Genomic DNA, 18,401 nt, shown 5'->3' with positions numbered 1-18,401 from the left:
AGGACGTTATGCAATTCTAACTTCGTGCGAACACCTGCGTCCTAGGGCCGAGGGCTGCCGAGTGGCGGCCTGGGCAACTCCCCCTGCAGATGCCTCAAGTGAACTATCCGCTGGTGCTGCTGGCTTGCACCCTGCAGCCCGGTGAAGGTCCAGGGGCTGGCCCCCGAAAACAGGGGAACGGTCTCCAAGACCCTGGCGCCCCCGTTCTTCATGCTCGATGCCTGCCCTTGGCAGGGGTGTCTGTTCCTGAAGGTGGGGGGCTGCAGGCTACGGGCATTCCCTGGAAAAAGGAAGGGAGAGGATTTTGTTCGTTTCTCTTTTGGGGAAGTCAGTCATTTATTGTGGGGGTGAGGGTGAAGTTAGGGAAACAGGTCCTTTTTAAAAGGAAACCGAAGGCCTCACCTGGAACCCACAGGAGCCCCAGGGCAGCGTCTCTGGGCTCCAATCTGAGGCATGCCGTGGGCCTTGCTGAATGAGGCTCAGGCTCAGCCACCCTCTTGGGCGGCTGCGCCTCGCCCTGCAAATGGCCCCGGGCAACCCCTCTGGGCCCCAGCTTGGCCTGGGCTTTGCAGGACCTGCCCTTGTGCTCTGGAGGCTGCCGGTCACCGCCTCGGTGTGACCTCCAATACTTTACCCGCTGCTTCTTGCGTGGAGGCCCCGAGGACTGTCTCGGCTTTGCCAGCTTGGGGAACATGTCCTGGTTAGGCTCCTCGCCCACCACCTTGCGGAGATAGCTTCATCCTCCTTCTCAGGGCAGCCAGCCCCCTAGCCTCTGGTAGGTCTCCAGTCCCCTTCATAGGTTCCCCTGGGCCTCTGCCTGTCCCCTCTTCATGCCCGCCGGGCTCTTCTTGTTGTGGGCCTCTCTCTGTTCCTACTTGCTTCAGCACGTTGTGGGCCTGCTGGTCCTGCCTCTGGGCCTTTAGTCACAGCTTTTCCTCTTTGGCCGCCAGGATGGCCTGCAGCCCCTCCTCCGTCTTGTGCACGAAATTGCAGAACAGCTCCTTCCCCTACCCGACACCCTCCTGGATCTTCAAGAGCTGCAGCGTCACCCTAGGACAGAGCTCAGTGAGCCCCAGGGCGCTCTGGTTGGTTTTCGTGTTGCCGCGCCTGCGGCGGCCTGGGCCAGCTCGGCTTGCCTCAGTCTCTGCTCTCTGACAGCCTGCGCCCGTGGCCAGCAGCTCTCTGGTATCCTGCCGAAGGCTCATGTTGGGGAACTTCTCCTGGAGAAGCTTCTTCATGTCGCGACTTGGAGCCCACAGGAGTGACTTTCATGCTATAATGGCAAAAGTCCAGCTCCTGGGAGACAGGGTTGTAATTGATGAGAAGGCAGCACTTGGTGGTGCTCAAGTTCACCTTGTGCACGTTGATGGAGGGGAGCGGGTTCTGGAACACAGTGTCCATGAGCTTTACCTGTGTGCCATGGGGGCGGAAGCCGTTGAGTACCAGGAGGGGCAGGTGGGCATGCCCTGGAGGCCGCGGGGGACTTCGATGTATATGTGGTTGGACAGTGCCAGAACGGAGGTTTGCTGCTTCCTGACTATATTCTGTAATATGTAGTCATGAGTAGCCCTTTACCGTTAATTCTTTTAAATCAGAATTTACCATTTGTGACATAATTATCATGCTTCTTTTTCGAGATATTCTAGTGAAACCGAATGCATTCTAGGTGATAACTAGTGCCTGACCATTCTTCTCCCTGAAACACCAAGCCCCAAAGTGTTTTGTTCTTTCGTTTCAACTTTCATTCCTTTTTTTTAATGCAAAATGCCTTTGGGAAGTAACCCTACTAGCATTCTGTTCTGCACATTGCATATAAAGTGAATGATACTGTATGTTGCCTTTTGTGTCTGGCTTCTTTCATTTAGTCAACTGTCTCTTAACGCCCTCCCAAACCTATGAACTTGAACACTAGAACCCAACTGCAAGAAAAGCTAACATCTGTATGACTTTGCCGGCAAGTAGAAAATGGCCCCCAAATACCCTCTTTCTCCTGTTTCGCAGATCTTTATGAATGTATCTAATGCACGGAACCCTAACTGAGGCAAGTGTGCGGATTGTTTAGTTTTCTAGCCCCTACAATATAAGATGGCACACTAACAGAAAGTTGCAATGGATGCAGAGTTCTAATCTACTATACCACAACCAGAATTTTCTTGTGCTGTGACTTTACTTGTATTCTTAACTCTTTAGCCTCCTTTGGTTGCCACCCTTTTTCTGTGCCTTGTTCTCAATGCTTCTGTGGATTTTGAGAGCTACCTAACTATGCTGGATATTTTCTGTTTGTCTCTCCAAATCCACCCCTCCCTCTTCTCCTTAATCAAGGATGGAGATGTTGACCTTTAGATTTTGTTCGGTTTCCTCTCATGCCTCAACATTTAAACACCCTACATTAATAGGAAAAGTTATCCTTTCTTGGGTTTGGCTAATGGCAGGTCCAGCAGGAAAGGTGGCAAACAGGAAGAAAATGAGGTCGAATTGGCTCCCTTGCTACCAGATCACCTCAGGTTAGCTGTGTCCTTCTCCTATGAGGTGGTCCAGCCACCCTTGCTCCTTCAGGTCTCCTGGTAGTAATGGCTCTCAGCTGTTGCTAGCCCTGGGCTCCTTCACCATACCATGTCATTTCCCTTGACCCTACCTAACCCAGTGCCATCGACTACCCACACCTTGTAAATAGTCCTTTCATTTAACTCTCTTAAATTGAATGTTTTGAGTGTGCCAGCTGTTTCCTATTTACATCCTGCTTCACACGCTGCTATCTTTCCAATTGATTTGTTTTCTGCTTGTCCTTGCCTGGGTTAGTTTCTGTAGTCCATGACTAAGAACGCCGACTGATGTAGGTAAAGTTTTCATTTAGCTAAATTGTTGTTGTTGTTAGGCACTGGTGAATGATTCTGACTCATAGTGACCCCATGTGACAGAGTAGAGTTACCCCATAAGAGCAGATATTACAAATGAATTCTAACATGTAGGTTACCTTTGTATATAAGAATAAAATAGAAGTACCTATAACTATATTTGGAAACAATTGAAAAAGATGCATGCCATCTTTATTTTTTTTTTACCAGTAAATAAAAGTGCATTTTCTGGGGGAGTTCAAATACGATTCTTTAAAAGGTACCGTCTGTATGGATTTAAATGCCTGTTTGCCAAAAATTACTTTAAAAAATAAGTTTTTATATCTAATATTGAGGATAAAAAGGTTGAAAGGTTTAGCTAAAATACCAAATACACCCACTTTTTTCCACTATAACATATGACTTGCATGTTGTCTATTTTATTGCGTGTGTATATTTAATTTCATTGAATTATCCAAGTATATCTAAAACACCAAACTCAAAATAAGAATAACTATTTTCTTTATCTTTATACTACTAGAAATGTGATTGCAGTTAGTGGGATTGGCTTCTCTCTTTTATGAATAATATTAAACCAAAAAACCAAACCCACTGCTGTCAAGTCAATTCTGACTCATTGTAACCTTATAGGATGGAGTAGAACTGCCCCATAGGGTTTCCAAGGCTGTAAATCTTTACAGAAGCAGACTGCCACATCTTTTTCTCACAGAGCAGCTGGTGAGTTCGAACCTCAGACCTTTGGTTAGCAAGTGAATGCTTAACCACTGTACCACCAGAGCTCCTATGAATAATATTAAAAGAGTCAAATTCGTATATTCAACAAATATTTATTCAATACCAGGCACTCCTCTTGGTGCTGAAGAGATAAAGATGAACAAGAGCGACTAATAGTCTCGAATGGGAAGCCTACATTGAACAAATAATAACATAAATAATTTCTGCTAGGAAGGAAAAAATACTGAGTTCTGTAACACTGTTAAGATCCTACCTTAATCTGAAGAAGGAATGAAGGGAATATTAAGGAAAATTTCTGTGAATAAGTGGCCCTTAAGCTTTTTAAGCTAAGAATTAAGGATAGATAGAAGCAAATTATAAATTATGGTGTTGGCGAAGAATATTGACTATACCAAGGACTGCCAGAAGAGCAAATAAACATGTCTTAGAAGAAGTACAGCCAGAATGCTCCTTAGAAGCAAGGATGGGGAGACTTCATCTCACATACTTTGGACATGTTATCAGGAGGGACCAGTCCCTGGAGAAGGACTTTATTCTTGATAAAGTAGACGGTCAGCTAAAGAGATGAAGACCCTCAATGAGATGGATTGGCACAGTAGCAGCAACAAGGGGCTCAAGCATTGCAATGATCGTGAGGATGGCACAACACCAGGCAGTATTTCACTCTGTTGTACATAGGGTCACTATGAGTCCGAATCAACTTGATGGCACCTAACAACAGCAGGAGCAAAAATATCCCAAGCATTTCCAAAAGTGAAATGGAAGAAGTTTAGTACATTACACAAGTTGGAGAGTAAAAAGGAGTCAGTTCACAGAATGTATCATAGGTTATATTGAAAGTTTCAGACTTTAGCCAAAGAAAAAAATGGGAAGTCACTGAAGGATTTTTTGCTGACAGTCATAAGACAGATTTACGCTGAAAAAATTGACTCTGGTTCCTCCATGAAGAATGAACTGAGAGAAGAACAAGAAGGTATGTATGATGCGCCTTAGCAGATGCTGCAGTAAGAGATGATCAAAGCTTGGACTGCATCTGCCTTTTCTAGTATGGTAGACAATAGTCAAGTGTGGCTATTGAGCACTTGGAATGCAACTAGCCCAAATAAGACGTGCTGTAGGTGCAAATTTGTGGGTAGGTGCAAAATACGCACTAGATTTTAAAGCCTTAGTAATAAAATTTTAAAAACATATATTTTATTAACAATATTTTATATTGATTAAGCATTAAAGCTAACATTTTGAGTAGAATTAAATAACATTCTGTAAAAGAAGTTTTCATTTTACTTTTTTAATTTGACTATTAGAAAATTTAAAGTTATATGTCTGGCTTGCATTATATTTCATTGGCTAGTTCTGGTCCAGAGAAATTAACAATGGAGATTGAAAGAAGTAGACACATTTGAGAAGTGCTTAGGAAATAAGTTAACTATTTTGATATCTTATTATGGAAGAGGGGATTATCAAGGAACATGTATATGTTATGCTATGAATATTAGGCTGAATACATCAGTTTCTGAGATATTGAAGGAGGAGCTGGGTTGAGGAAAGTATGAAAGATGATGTGTTCATTTTTGGTCATGTTGAATTTCATTTTTCTAAGGAAATAAATCTGAGCAGAACATATGAATTTAGGGGCTGGTCACAGATAATAAATAAAGCCATGGGAATGGCTGAGCTCAAGGAGAAACTGACGTGGAAAAGAGAAGGCTGGGAAGGAGCAGCCAGAGAGACAGGCAAACTAGGAGAGTATGTTATACTGGAAGGAAAGGAGGGAGATGCCATTGTACGGAAAGCTATTGGAGACAAAAACTGCAGAATGCCGATAATTAATGAAATTGGGTGATAGACATATGGTAGTTCATTATTACTATTCTCTCTACATTTGTGGGTATTGAAATTCTGTAATGGGAAGTTAATGTTAAGTTTTCTAGTGGTCTAGAAAGAGAAGGACTGAAAAGTGTTCTCTGGGAAGGATTCAGCCAAATCATCCATAAGTTTCTATCAAATAGTAGAATTGTATACATTTATAGCTCAATAACTTAAAAAAAGGAAACCCTGGTAGCGTAGTGGTTAAGTGCTATGGCTGCTAACCAAAAGGTCGGCAGTTCGAATCCGCCAGGCGCTCCTTGGAAACTCTATGGGCCAGTTCTACTCTGTCCTATAGGGTCACTTATGACTCGACGGCACTGGGTTTTTAAGTTAAAAAAAAAAAATAGATGCAGATATTAAGGTTCAGTAAGCCTTGTCCAACGAAGAGATAATATTTACATGTACTCTGCCATGACAATAACAGTCTAATTACACGTAATTTGAGAAGGGAGAATGTAAGAAATGCAAGTACTCATACGTGAGAAAAAAAGGATAGAATAAAAAGTTTAGATAATGATCCCTGAATTTTCGTATCTTTTCTCTGACCCAAGGAAGGAATAGACAAGTTGTAAAACTGAGATTTCAATCACTTGAATGATAACAGTCAGCACCTTATATCAAGGATAATATGTTCCAGACCCGTGGTTTCCTATTAAGATTTTAGCCAACGTAGAGTAAATATTGACTAAGTCTTCGTGCTTGGTACAAAGTAATTATTTTGCTTATGAGTTCAAATTCCTGGGATGTTGAATATCATGATTCTAAATGCCAGGAATCAATAGATCATGTTCCAATATGTTTTTTCTTCTCTAGGCAAGAGTAGACTAGAATTCTAAGACAAGTGAAATAAGAAAATCAGTAGTTCGAGTTATATCAATTGCATTAAAATTTTCAACATGTTGTAACTATAGAAAAACTTGTTCCTATGGTTCTTTCATAATTTTACTAGAAGTATATCTTTTTGTGGAAAAAGAAATTATTTTACTTGAGGACAGAAAATTCATAAATGGTATATTTAAGAATTAAATATCAAAAAGGTTGACATTTCAAATTAACAGATTAAAACTGGATTATTCAGTAAATGCTTTTGAAAAGGCTGATCAACTATTTGTAATTATTCCATAATAAAAGAGAATTCAGTTCCTAACACCATATGCCAAAGTATATCAAAATAAATTCCATATGGGTTGAATATTTAAACATAAAATCAAACAAAAATGCTAAGGAATATGTAAGTGATTAATTATATAAGCCAGAAAATATAAAGGGAAATACCAATAGATTTAACTTTGTAAAATTCAGGACATTAAAAACACTCTCAACTGAACTGAATGGCAAATGACAGCATGAAGGGAATGTTTACAACATATGAGGAAAGTTAATGTTCTTAATACAGAAATCTTAAAGAATGATAAGGAAAAGGTAAACATCTAGTTAAGACACAGGCAAAAGACTTGAAAGAGAAATTTCCAAAAGTAAATAGAATATAAAATACCATTTACAAGCTATCAAACATTTAAAAAAAAAAATAATAATAAATGCTGCTCTGAGAGCATGGGCATTCTAATATTCTGTTGATATAACTCAATATAATCTTTTTGGAGGGCAACTGGAAATACATTTTAAAACCTAAATAATGTATAAAATTTTGATCCAGAAATTCTACTTATATGAATACAATTAAAGTAAATATTCATGGGTATGCATAAAAAATACACATAATCAAATATTCATTAAAATTTTATTTAAAATAATGGAAATTTCAACAGCCTACATTTCTAGGAAGAGAGGATTGATTAAATAGAAGATATTACAGACATACAATAAAATGTCATTCAGGAACATTTAATGCTGTGTAAATATGTTTACAACAGTTTTTAAAATGGTTTAAAAAAAAAAAGAGTATTGTCTCATTTCCCCCCATACATAACTATAGAATAAATACAAAAAGTATCATTTGTGGGGTTAACCCAGTAAACCCAGTGCCGTCGAGCAGATTCCGACTCATAGTAACTCAGGACCCTTGTTGTTGGTGCAGTGGTTAAGAGCTAGGGCTGCTAGCCAGAAGGTCAGCAGTTGGAATCTGCTAGCCATTCCTTGGAAACTCTATGGGACAGTTCTATTCTGTCCTGTAGGGTCACTATGAGTTGGTATCTACTCACTCTATGGCAATGGGTTTAAGTTTTTTTTTTTTTTGGTGGTTGTTTCTGGGTGGTAGAATTATGGATGCTAATATAATAAAAAAAAATATTTTCTTCTTTTGGCTTGTCAAAATTTTCTAAATTTTTCTTATTTCTACTTTCACTAAACTAATTTTAAAAAAATAACAAGAATGTTCAAGCAATAGAGAAAAGTTTGAGTATTATACAACAAACATCCAAGAACTAAAAACCCTACTATGACAAATCTTAACAATATTTTACTATGTTAATTTCAGTCTTAAAACTTTTTGTTGTTGTTATTTTTCAGAATTCAGAGATTCTGAAAGAGTTGTGCTTCAAGTCATAAGGAAGTAAAAGATTCAGGAATTACTTCCCTAGGATAAACAACTAAGAAATTTAAAAAATTTTAAAAAAAGACCATTTCCTGGCATTAAATTAAATGCAGTCAACATTGTAATCTTTTAGGAAAGAACAAGACAAGTGAGTCCTAGAATGACCTGTACTTGGAGATAACTGTTGGACTGAGGTGCAGAGAGAGGAATGTCAAATACGGCCTATTAATCCTGAAGAGTTGAGAAAACAGAGATCAGACCTTGGGGTGAACACAGTGGCTAGAATTTTGAGGCAGAGTGACTGAGAGCAGGGAGTTGTAAGAGAAAGTGTTTCAGAAATCTGAATAAGGATTTTAAGTCTTTGGGTGAATGCCAATTTGTGCATGCTAATACAAAATATGCTAATGTGAAACTGTACTTAGACAGGCAGGTGTTTGAACATAACAATAGGATACTGTGTGGATTAAAGTCAGTAAGGTGTGCATCTGGTTGTATCCTTTCACCATACTTATTCAATCTGTATGCTGAGCAAATAATTTGAGAAGCTGGACTATATGAAGAAGAATGTGACGTCAGGATTGAAGGAAGACCCATTAACAACCTATGATATACAAATAACACAATCTTGCTTACTGAAAGTGAAGAGGTCTTGAAGCACTTACTGATGAAGATCAAAAACCACAGCCTTCAGTATGGATTACATTTCAACATAAAGAAAGCAAAAATCCTCACAATTAGACAAATAAGCAACATCATGATAAATGGAGAAAATTTTGAAGTTGTAAAGGATTTTACTTGGATCCACAGTCAACACCCATGGAAACAGCAGTGAAGAAATCAAATGACACATTGCATTGTGCAAATCTGCTGCAAAATATTTCTTTAAAGTATTAAAAAGCAAAGATGTCACTTTAAGGACTAAGGTGCACCTGAACTAAGCCATGGTGTTTTCAATTGCCTCATGTGTATGCAAAAGCTGGACACTGAATAAGAAAGACTGAAGAAGAATTGATGTCTTTTGAATTACGGTGTTGGCAAAGAATATTGAACATGTCATGGACTGCCAGAAGAACAAACAAATCTGTCTTAGAAGAAGTACAACCAGAATGCTCATTTAGAAACAAAGATGGTGAGATTTCTTCTAATATACTTTAGACATGTTATCAGGAGGGACCAGTTCCTGGAGAAGGACATCATGCTTGGTAAAGTAGAGGGTCAGCCAAAAAAGAGGAAGACCCTCAATGAGATGAATTGACACAGTGGTTGCAACAATGGGTTCAAGATAACAGCAATTGTGAGGATGTCACAGGACCAGGCAGTTTTTCCTTCCATAGTACATAGGGCCACTATGAGTAAGAGCAGATTGAACAGCACTTAACAACAGCAACAACAATGTGAAACATAGAAGACTGAGAGAAACAACAATTACAAGAAAAAGAACAATTACCAGCTAAACAATTCCTCATACTCACAAAGAGCTCATTATTAGTCTGATTTTCCTCCAGTCAAAGTGGAGAGACCTCGTTGAATGTATGGAGGCTTAGCTTCAGAAATAGGGCTAAATTATCACTAGAGTAAAGGGTTGCTCCATGTCCTCCCTAAAATAGCTTTAAAATAAGTCTGGAAATGATCTGCAAATAATTTAACAGTCAGTATGAAGTTCAAGACTCTTTAAAGAAATATAACAAAATTGAGATGTTAATGGAAAACTCACAATCCTAAGTGCACTCCCCTCAAAAAATTAATAAATGTATGGTGAGGCATAAAATTATGACATAACTTGGAGAAAAAGTTTGGTAGAAACATACCCCAAAATTAGAGATAATAAAATTATAAGGTAAGAACATTAAAAGAGAGGAAGGGCCAAGATGGTGGAGTAGTCAGACATTTCCCGTGATCCCTCTTACAACAAAGACCAAAAATAACAAGTGAATTGATTATATATATGACAAGCTAGGAACCCTGAGCATAAAAGGCAAAGTTAAGAAATTGGACTGAGTGAGGGGGGAGGGAGAGTCGGAGCAGAAGCAGTGAGGAGTTGCCAAGCCCATGGCAGCACCTCAGCCACGATTCCTTGGCACAACTATGGCAGGGCTGATGGTAGTTTTTGGGGACATGGCTGCTTCAGCAAAAGAAGGGAAGCAAAGTGGCGCACCCCTGACCCTGTGGCATGACTGCAGCGGGGCGGGCTGTGGCATTTAGGACACGGCAGTTTCAGCAAAAGAAGGCAAGCATGGGGCACAGCCCTAACACCATGGAGCAATCTCGGTGGGGACCCAGCCAGTGCACACAGGCTACACATGCCTCTAGAATCTGAGATAAAACAGTGCTCTTGGCACAAGATAAGTGATTTTGTGTAATCTATTGCGTAGGTCTAATAGCTCCTCCTTTTGAAAGAACTCTTTCCTATCTATCTGATCCCTCCTCCCTCTGCCCCAGCCAGCTTTATTAACAGTTGATTTCCCTGGGCCTGAGATAGGTCCTGCTGCACTTCCTGAGCCATTCTTCTGGCCTTGGAGAAAGAACAAATTAAGAATGGGGGAAAAATATTCTGGAAACTCAGAGCAGAAGCGGATCCAGTTTAGGCACAAGCGGCCCACAGACTTTGTCTTTCACCCCTGCATGGGTCTACCTGGCTCCACTACACCAGATAGGACCTGGCTATTATATTTCAAGGGTGAATCTGTTTGAGGCCTGACTGTAACTGTTTCAGCTGTGCAGTGGAGATGCAGGTTTTGGATGTTTGAAACTGCTCTGCCTATTGAACTAGGTCTTCACGTACCCACAGCAGGGGCCTGAGGGCTGGAGGCTCCAACCATGCCACCTATCCATCCCAGAAAGGGCTCCAAGAATAAGCGGTGCCTACCGGCCCTTACAGGTAAAAGCATTGGGTGCCTATGGTACAGCTGCAGAGCCCACCCACCAAGGTGCACAAGGATGTTCCTTCCTCACAGACACTTGGGGGAAGGTTGTCAGCTGCCTGCCTTCCCCAGAGTGTGGCCTTCTTTTGCTACCAGAAACCTGTGCATACACCCATCATCACTGCTCCTCTAAGATAGTAGGTGAGAGCCTATAACACACACAATGTAACCAACTATGAGGACACCTAAGCTGAATCTACACAAGAATAGTGAATGGACTCCTAGGCTCATATACCTGGTAACAGCTCTAGCCATTTGGTGGCAGGACATTAGTGCTTCAAAGGCTCCAATAATCAAGTTAGCTCACTCTAGTAGCCTATTTGGGTATATCAAAATGAAACAAATCAAGAAACTAGGACACAGTGAGCAAAAGTAAAATAAAGTAATACAATAACTTATAGATGGCTTGGAGACAATAGTCGATATCAGATCACGTAAAGAAGCAGACCATGATTGCTTCAACAAAATCCCAAAACAAAGAATCAAGGACTCTTCCAGATGAAGGTGTATTCCAGGAATTCCAGCTGTAGAATACAAGATTAATAGACAGAACTCTTCAAGACATCAGGAATGACAACAGGAACGAGATCAGGCAACACACAGAACAAGTCAAAGAACACACAAATAAAGCAGCTGAAGAAATTAAAAAATCATTCAACAACATAATGAAAAATTGAATAAGCTGCAAAAATCCATAGAGAAACAGCAATCAGAAGTTCAGAAGATTAACAATAAAATAACAGAATTAGACAACTCAATAGAAAGTCAGAGGAGCAGAATTAAGGAAGTGGAAGGGAGAATTAGTGAGATTGAAGATAAAACACTTGGCAATAATATAAACCAAAACCAAACCAAACCACTGCCATTGAGTTGATTCCAACTCATAGCGACCCTATAGGACAGAGTAGAACTGCCTCATAGAGTTTCCAAGGAGAATCTGGCGGATTTTAACTGCCAACCTCTTGGTTAGCAGCTGTAGCTATTAACCACTATGCCACCAGGGTTTCCAGCAGCAATATATTTGAAGAAAAATCAGATAAAAACTTTTAAAAAATGAAGAAACCCTAAGAATCATGTGGAACGCTATCAAGGAGAATAACTTGCAAGTGATTGGAATACCAGAACAGGGAGGGATCAGAAAAAATTGTTGAAGATTTGTTGGCAGAAAAGTTCCCTGACAAGATGCTCATTGAACCCTATACAAGGTTGATCCCAAAAGAAAATCACCAAGACATATTATAATCAAACTTGCCAAAACCAAAGATGAAAACAAAACTTTAAGAGTGGCCATGGATAAGCAAAAAGTCACCTACAAAGGAGAATCAATAAGAATAAGTTCGGACTACTTGGCAGAAACCATGCAGGCAAGAAGGCAATGGGATCACATATATAGAGAATTGAAGGAGAAAAATTACCAGCCAAGAATTGTATATCCAGCAAAACTGTCTCTCAAATATGAAGGCGAAATTAAGACATTTCCAGATAAACAGAAGCTTACTGAATTTGAAAAACCAAACCAAAACTACAAGAAATACTAAAGGGAATTCTCTGGTTAGAAAATCAATAATATTATATATCAACCCAACACTAGAACACAGGGCAAAGGAACCAGATATCAACCCAGACAGGGAAAATATAAAAATAAAACATGATTTAAAAAAATGCTCGGAACAGGGAATCAGTGATGTCTTTATGTAAAAGATGACATTAAATCAATGAAGAGGGACGAAATAAAGTAGGCATAGATCTTCCATATGGAAAGGAAATCAAGGGTATATAGGGAGATACAAGTTAAGTTAGGTTTAAACTTAGAAAAATAGGGTAAATATTAAGGTAAACACAAACAAGACTAACAATCCCACACATCAAAATAAAATACAAGAAAAACATAAAGACTCAGCAAGATAGAAATCAACTACAGTGAAAAAGAACAACACACAATTTACAAAGAAAAACTACTCAGCACAAAAAAATAGGTGGAAAAATGAAACTCAACAACACACACAAAAAGGCATCAAAAAGACAGCACTAAACTCATACCTATCTATAGTCATGCTGAATGTAAGTGGACTAAATGCACCAATAAAGAGACAGAGAGTTGCTGAATGGAAAAAAAAAAAACAAGATCAGTCTATATGCTGCCTACAAGAGACACACCTTAGACTTAAAGACACAAACAAACTAAAACTCAAAAGATGGAAGAAAATATATCAAGCAAACAACAATCGAAAAAGAGCAGGAGTGGCTATACTAATTTCTGACAAAACAGACTTCGAACTCAAATCCACCACAAAGAATAAAGAAGGACACTATATAATGATAAAAGGGACAATATACCAGGAGGATATTACCATATTAAATATTTTTGCACCCAACGACAGGCCTTCAAGATACAAAAAACAAACTCTAACAGCATTGAAAAGTGAGATAGACAGCTCTACAATAATAGTAGAAGATTTCAACACACCACTTTCAGTGAAGGACAGAACATCCAGAAAGTAGCTCAATAAAGACATGGAAGACCTAAATGCCTCAGCTAACTGACTTGACCTCATAGAACGCTCCACCCAACAGCATCCAAGTATACTTTCTTTTCCAACATGCATGGAACACTCTCTAGAATAGACCACATATTATGCCACAAAGCAAGCCTTAAGAGAATCCAAAACATCAAAATATTACAAAGCATCATCTCTGACCATAAAGCCGTAAAACTAGAAGTCAATAACAGAAAAGTCAGGGAAAATAAAGCAAACTCGTGAAAACTGAAGAACATTTTGCTCAAAAACGATTGGATTATAGAACAAATAAGGGACAGAATAAAGAAATTCATAGAATCCAATGAGAATGAAAACACTTCCTATCAGAACATTTGGGACAGAGCAAAAACCGTACTGAGATATCAATTTATATCAATAAATGCACACATAGAGAAAGAAGAAAGGGCCAAAATCAAAGAATTATCCCTACAACTTGAACAAATAGAAAGTGAGCAACAAAAGAAACCCTAATGCACCAGAAGAAAACAAATAATAAAAACAAGAGCAGAACTAAATGAAATAGAAAACAGAAAAACAACTGAAAGAATTAACAAGACCAAAAGCTGGTTCTTTGAAAAGATTAATAAAATCGATAAACCACTGGCCAGACTGACAAAAGAAAAACAGGAGATGAAGCAAATAACCCAAAAAAGAAATGAGATGGGCCATATCACAACAGACCCGACAGAAATTAAAAGAATCACATCAGATTACTATGAAAAATTATACTCTAACAAATTTGAAAACCTAGAGAAAATGGACAAATTTCTAGAAACACCACTACCTACCTAAACTAACACAAACAGAGGAAGAACAGCTAAATAAACCCACAACAAAAGAGGAGATTGAAAATATAATTTAAAAACTCCCAGCAAAGAAAAGCCCTGGCCCTGACGGCTTCAATGGAGAATTCTACGAAACTTTCAGAGAAGACTTAACACCACTACTACTAAAGGTATTTCAGAGCATAGAAAAGGATGGAATACTCCCAAGCATATTCTATGTAGCCAGCATAACCCTGATACCAAAACCAGCAAAAGACTCTGCAAAAAAAGAATGTTACAGACCAATATCCCTCATGAACTTAAACACAAAAATCTTCAACAAAATTCTAGCCGGTAGAATTCAACAACATAACAAAAAAATAATTCACCATGACCAAGCGAGATTCATACCAGGTATGCAGGGATGGTTCAACATCAGAAAAACAATCAATGTAATCCATCACATAAAACAAAAGACAAGAACCGCACGATCTTATCAACTGATACAAAAAAGGCTTTTGACAAAGTCTAACACCCATTCGTGATAAAAAAAAATCTCAGCAGAATAGGAATAGAAGGAAAATTCCTAAACATTAAAAAAAAAAAATTATAAGGACATTTATACAAAGACGACAGCCAACATCACCCTAAACAGAGAAAGACTGAAAGCATCTGCCTTAAGAACAGGAACCAGACAAGAATGCTCTTTATCACCACTCTTATGCAACATTGTGCTGGAGATCCTAGCCAGACCAATTAGGCTAGATAAAGAAATAAAGGGCATCCAGATTGGTAACAAAGAAGTAAAAGTATCTCTATTTGCAGATGACATGATCTTATACACAGAAAACCCTAAGGAATCCTCAAGAAAACTACTGAAACTAGTAGAAGAGTTCAGCAGAGTATCAGGATACGAGATAAATGTGCAAAAATCAGTTGGATTCCTCTACACCGACAAAAAAGAACATCGAAGAGGAAATCACAAAATCAATGCCATTTACAATACCCCCTAAGAAGATAAAATACTTAGGAATAAATCTAACCAGAAATGTAAAAGACCTATACCAAGAACACTGTAAGACACTACTACAAGAAACCAAGAGGCCTACATAAGTGGAAAAACAGACCTTGCTCGTGGATAGGAAGACTCAACATTGTAAAAATGTCTATTCTGCCCAAAGCGATCTATAGCTACAATGCAATCCCGATCCAAATACCAGTGACATTTTTTAATGAGATGGAGAAACAAATCACAAACTTCATATGGAAGGGAAAGAGGCCCTGAAATAGTAAAGCATTACTGAAAAGAACAAAGTGGGAAGCTTCGCACTACCTGATTTTAGATATTATAGTGCCATTGTAGTCAAAACTGGTACAACACTGGTACAACAGCAGTTACATAGACCAGTGGAGCAGAATTGAGAATCCAGACATAAATCCAACCACATATGAGCTCTGATATTTGTTAAAAACCCAAAGTCTGTTAAATAGTTAAAAGACAGTCTCTTTAACAAATGGTGATGGCATAACTGGATATCCATCTGCGAAAAAAAAAAAAAGAAAAGAAACAAGACCCATACCTCACACCATCAAGAAAACCAACTCAAAATGGATCACAGACCTAAGTATAAAATCTAAAATGATAAAGATCATAGAAGAAAAAATAGAGAAAATGTTAGGAGCCCAAATACATGGTATAAACAGTATACAAAACATTATTAAAAATGTACAAACACCAGAAGAAAAATTAGCTAACTAGGAGCTCCTAAAAGTCAAACACCTATGCTCATCCAAAGACTTCACCAAAAGAGTAAAAAGATTACCTACAGACTGGGAAAAAGTTTTTAGCTATGACATTTCCGATCAGCGGCTGATCTCTAAAATCTATATGTTACTGCAAAAACTCAACAACAAAAAGACAAATAACACAATTAAAAAATGGGCAAAGGATATGAATAGGCACTTCACTAAGGAAGACATTCAGGTAGCTAACAGGTACATGAGGAAATGCTCAAGTTCATTAGCCATTAGAGAAATGCAAATCAAAACTACAATGAGATTCCATCTCACTTCAACAAGGCTGGCATTAATCCAAAAAACACAAAATAATAAAGTTGGAGAGGCTGTGCAGAGACTGGAACACTTATACACTGCTGCTGGGAACGTAAAATGGTACAACCACTTTGGAAATCGATTTGGCGCTCCATAAAAAGCTAGAAATAGAACTACCATACGATCCAGCAATCCCACTCCTTGGAATATATCCTAGAGAAATAAGAGCCTTTACAAGAACACATATTTGCACACCCATGTTCATTGCAGTACTGTTTACTATAACAAAAAGATGGAAGCAATCAAGGTGCCCATCAACAGATGAATAGATAAATGAATTATGGTATATTCACCCAGCGGGATACTACGCATCGATAGAGAACAACATTGAATCTGTGAAACATTTCATAACATGGAGGAATCTGGAAGGCATTATGCTGAGTGAAATTAGTCAGTTGCAAAAGGGCAAATATTGTATAAGACCACTATTATAAGAACTTAAGAAATAGTTTAAACAGAGAAGAAAATATTCTCTGATGCTTACGAGATGTGGGAGGGAGGGAGGGAGGGAAGGAGGAGAGAAGAGGAGGACTCGCTAATTAGGTAGTAGACAAGAACTAATTCAGCTGAAGGGAAAGACAACACACAATACAGGAGACATCAACACAACTGGACTAAACCAAAAGCAAAGAAGTTTCCTGAATAAACTGAATTCTTCGAAGGCCAGTGTAGCAGAGGTGGGGGTTTGGGAACCATGGTTTCGGGGGACATCTAGGTCAATTGGCATAATAAAATCTATTAAGAAAACATTCTGCATCCCACTTTTGGAGAGTGGTGTCTCAGGTCTTAAATGCTAGCAAGCAGCCATCCAAGACATATCAATTGGTCTCAACCCACATGCACCAAAGGAGAATGAAGAACACCAAGGACACAAGGTAATTACAAGCCCAAGAGACAGAAAGGGCCACATGAGCCAGAGACTGCATCATCCTGAGACCAGAAGAACTAGATGGCGCCTGGCTACAACAGATGACTGCCATGACAAGGAACAGAGCAGAGAATCCCTGAAGTGGCAGGAGAACAGTGGAATGCAGACCTCAAATTCTCGTAAAAAGACCTGACCTCATGGTGTGACTGAGACTAGAAGGACCCCAGGAGTCATGGTCCCCAGACCTTCTATTAGCCTAAGACTGGAACCATTCCCAAAGCTAACTCTTCAGACAAGGATTGGACTGGACTATAAGATAGAAAATGATACTGGTGAGGTGTGAGCCTTTTGGATCAGGTAGACACATGAGACTACATTGGCAGCTCCTGTCTGGAGGGCAGCTGTGAAGACTAAGTGGGACAGGAGCTGGCTGAATGGAGACAGAAATACAGGGTGGAGAGAAGGAGTGTGCTGTCTCATTAGGGGGAGAGCAACCAGGAGTATATAGCAAGGTGTATGTAAGTTTTTTTTATGAGAGAGTGATTTGATTTGCAAACTTGTACTGAAAGCACAATAAAATTTTTAAAAAAAGAACATTTAAAGAGGTGTCATAGATATATTCCATGTATCCAATATGTGAAAGAAACATAAACATAGAGAAATAGAAAATATGAAAAAGAGCCAAATGGGTCTTCAAGAGAAAAAAAAAATCATCCAAAATAAAAAATCACTGAATGGAATTAAAAACCGATTAAACATGCATAAGGAAATAAGAATGAGTTTGAAGGCATAGCAGCAACAAGAAAGAAAAAAAAATTCAAAATAAAGTGCAAGGAGAAAAATGTTGACAAAATAGTCCAGTATATTCCAAGGAAAAGTAAAGGAAGCGATATTTGGAGAAATGAGGCATGAAAATTTTCAAAATTTAATGGAAACTATTAATGTGAAGCTCAACAATCCCCAAGGAAGAAAAACCTAAATAAAATCTTGATGAGGTACATAATAATCAAATTGTTGAAAACCATTGATGAAGAGATAAAAGTTAAAAGCAGCTGGGGGCGGGGGAAGACACATCAAATATAAAGGAACAAAGATATGAATAACTGCAGACTTCTTGTTAGAAATTACATAAGCCAAAAGACAGTGTAGAAGCATTTTTGAAGTACTAAAACAGAAAAAATAATCAAAAGCTTAGAATTCTTTACTAAACAAAACATCTTTTAAAAAAAAGAAGGGTGACATA

General features: G+C 38.7%; 1 pseudogene; it reads right to left on the bottom strand.

Annotated features, from left to right (window-relative positions):
* Positions 1-284: 284 nt before the first annotated feature.
* On the bottom strand, positions 285-10,772 carry LOC100670917 (suppressor of SWI4 1 homolog; annotated as a pseudogene).
* Positions 10,773-18,401: the final 7,629 nt, after the last annotated feature.

The sequence above is a fragment of the Loxodonta africana genome, chromosome 23, assembly GCF_030014295.1.
Source record: "Loxodonta africana isolate mLoxAfr1 chromosome 23, mLoxAfr1.hap2, whole genome shotgun sequence".
NCBI lineage: Eukaryota > Metazoa > Chordata > Mammalia > Proboscidea > Elephantidae > Loxodonta > Loxodonta africana.
The sequence above is the reverse complement of the archived record's forward strand: the minus strand, read 5'-3'. Positions and strand labels throughout refer to the sequence as shown.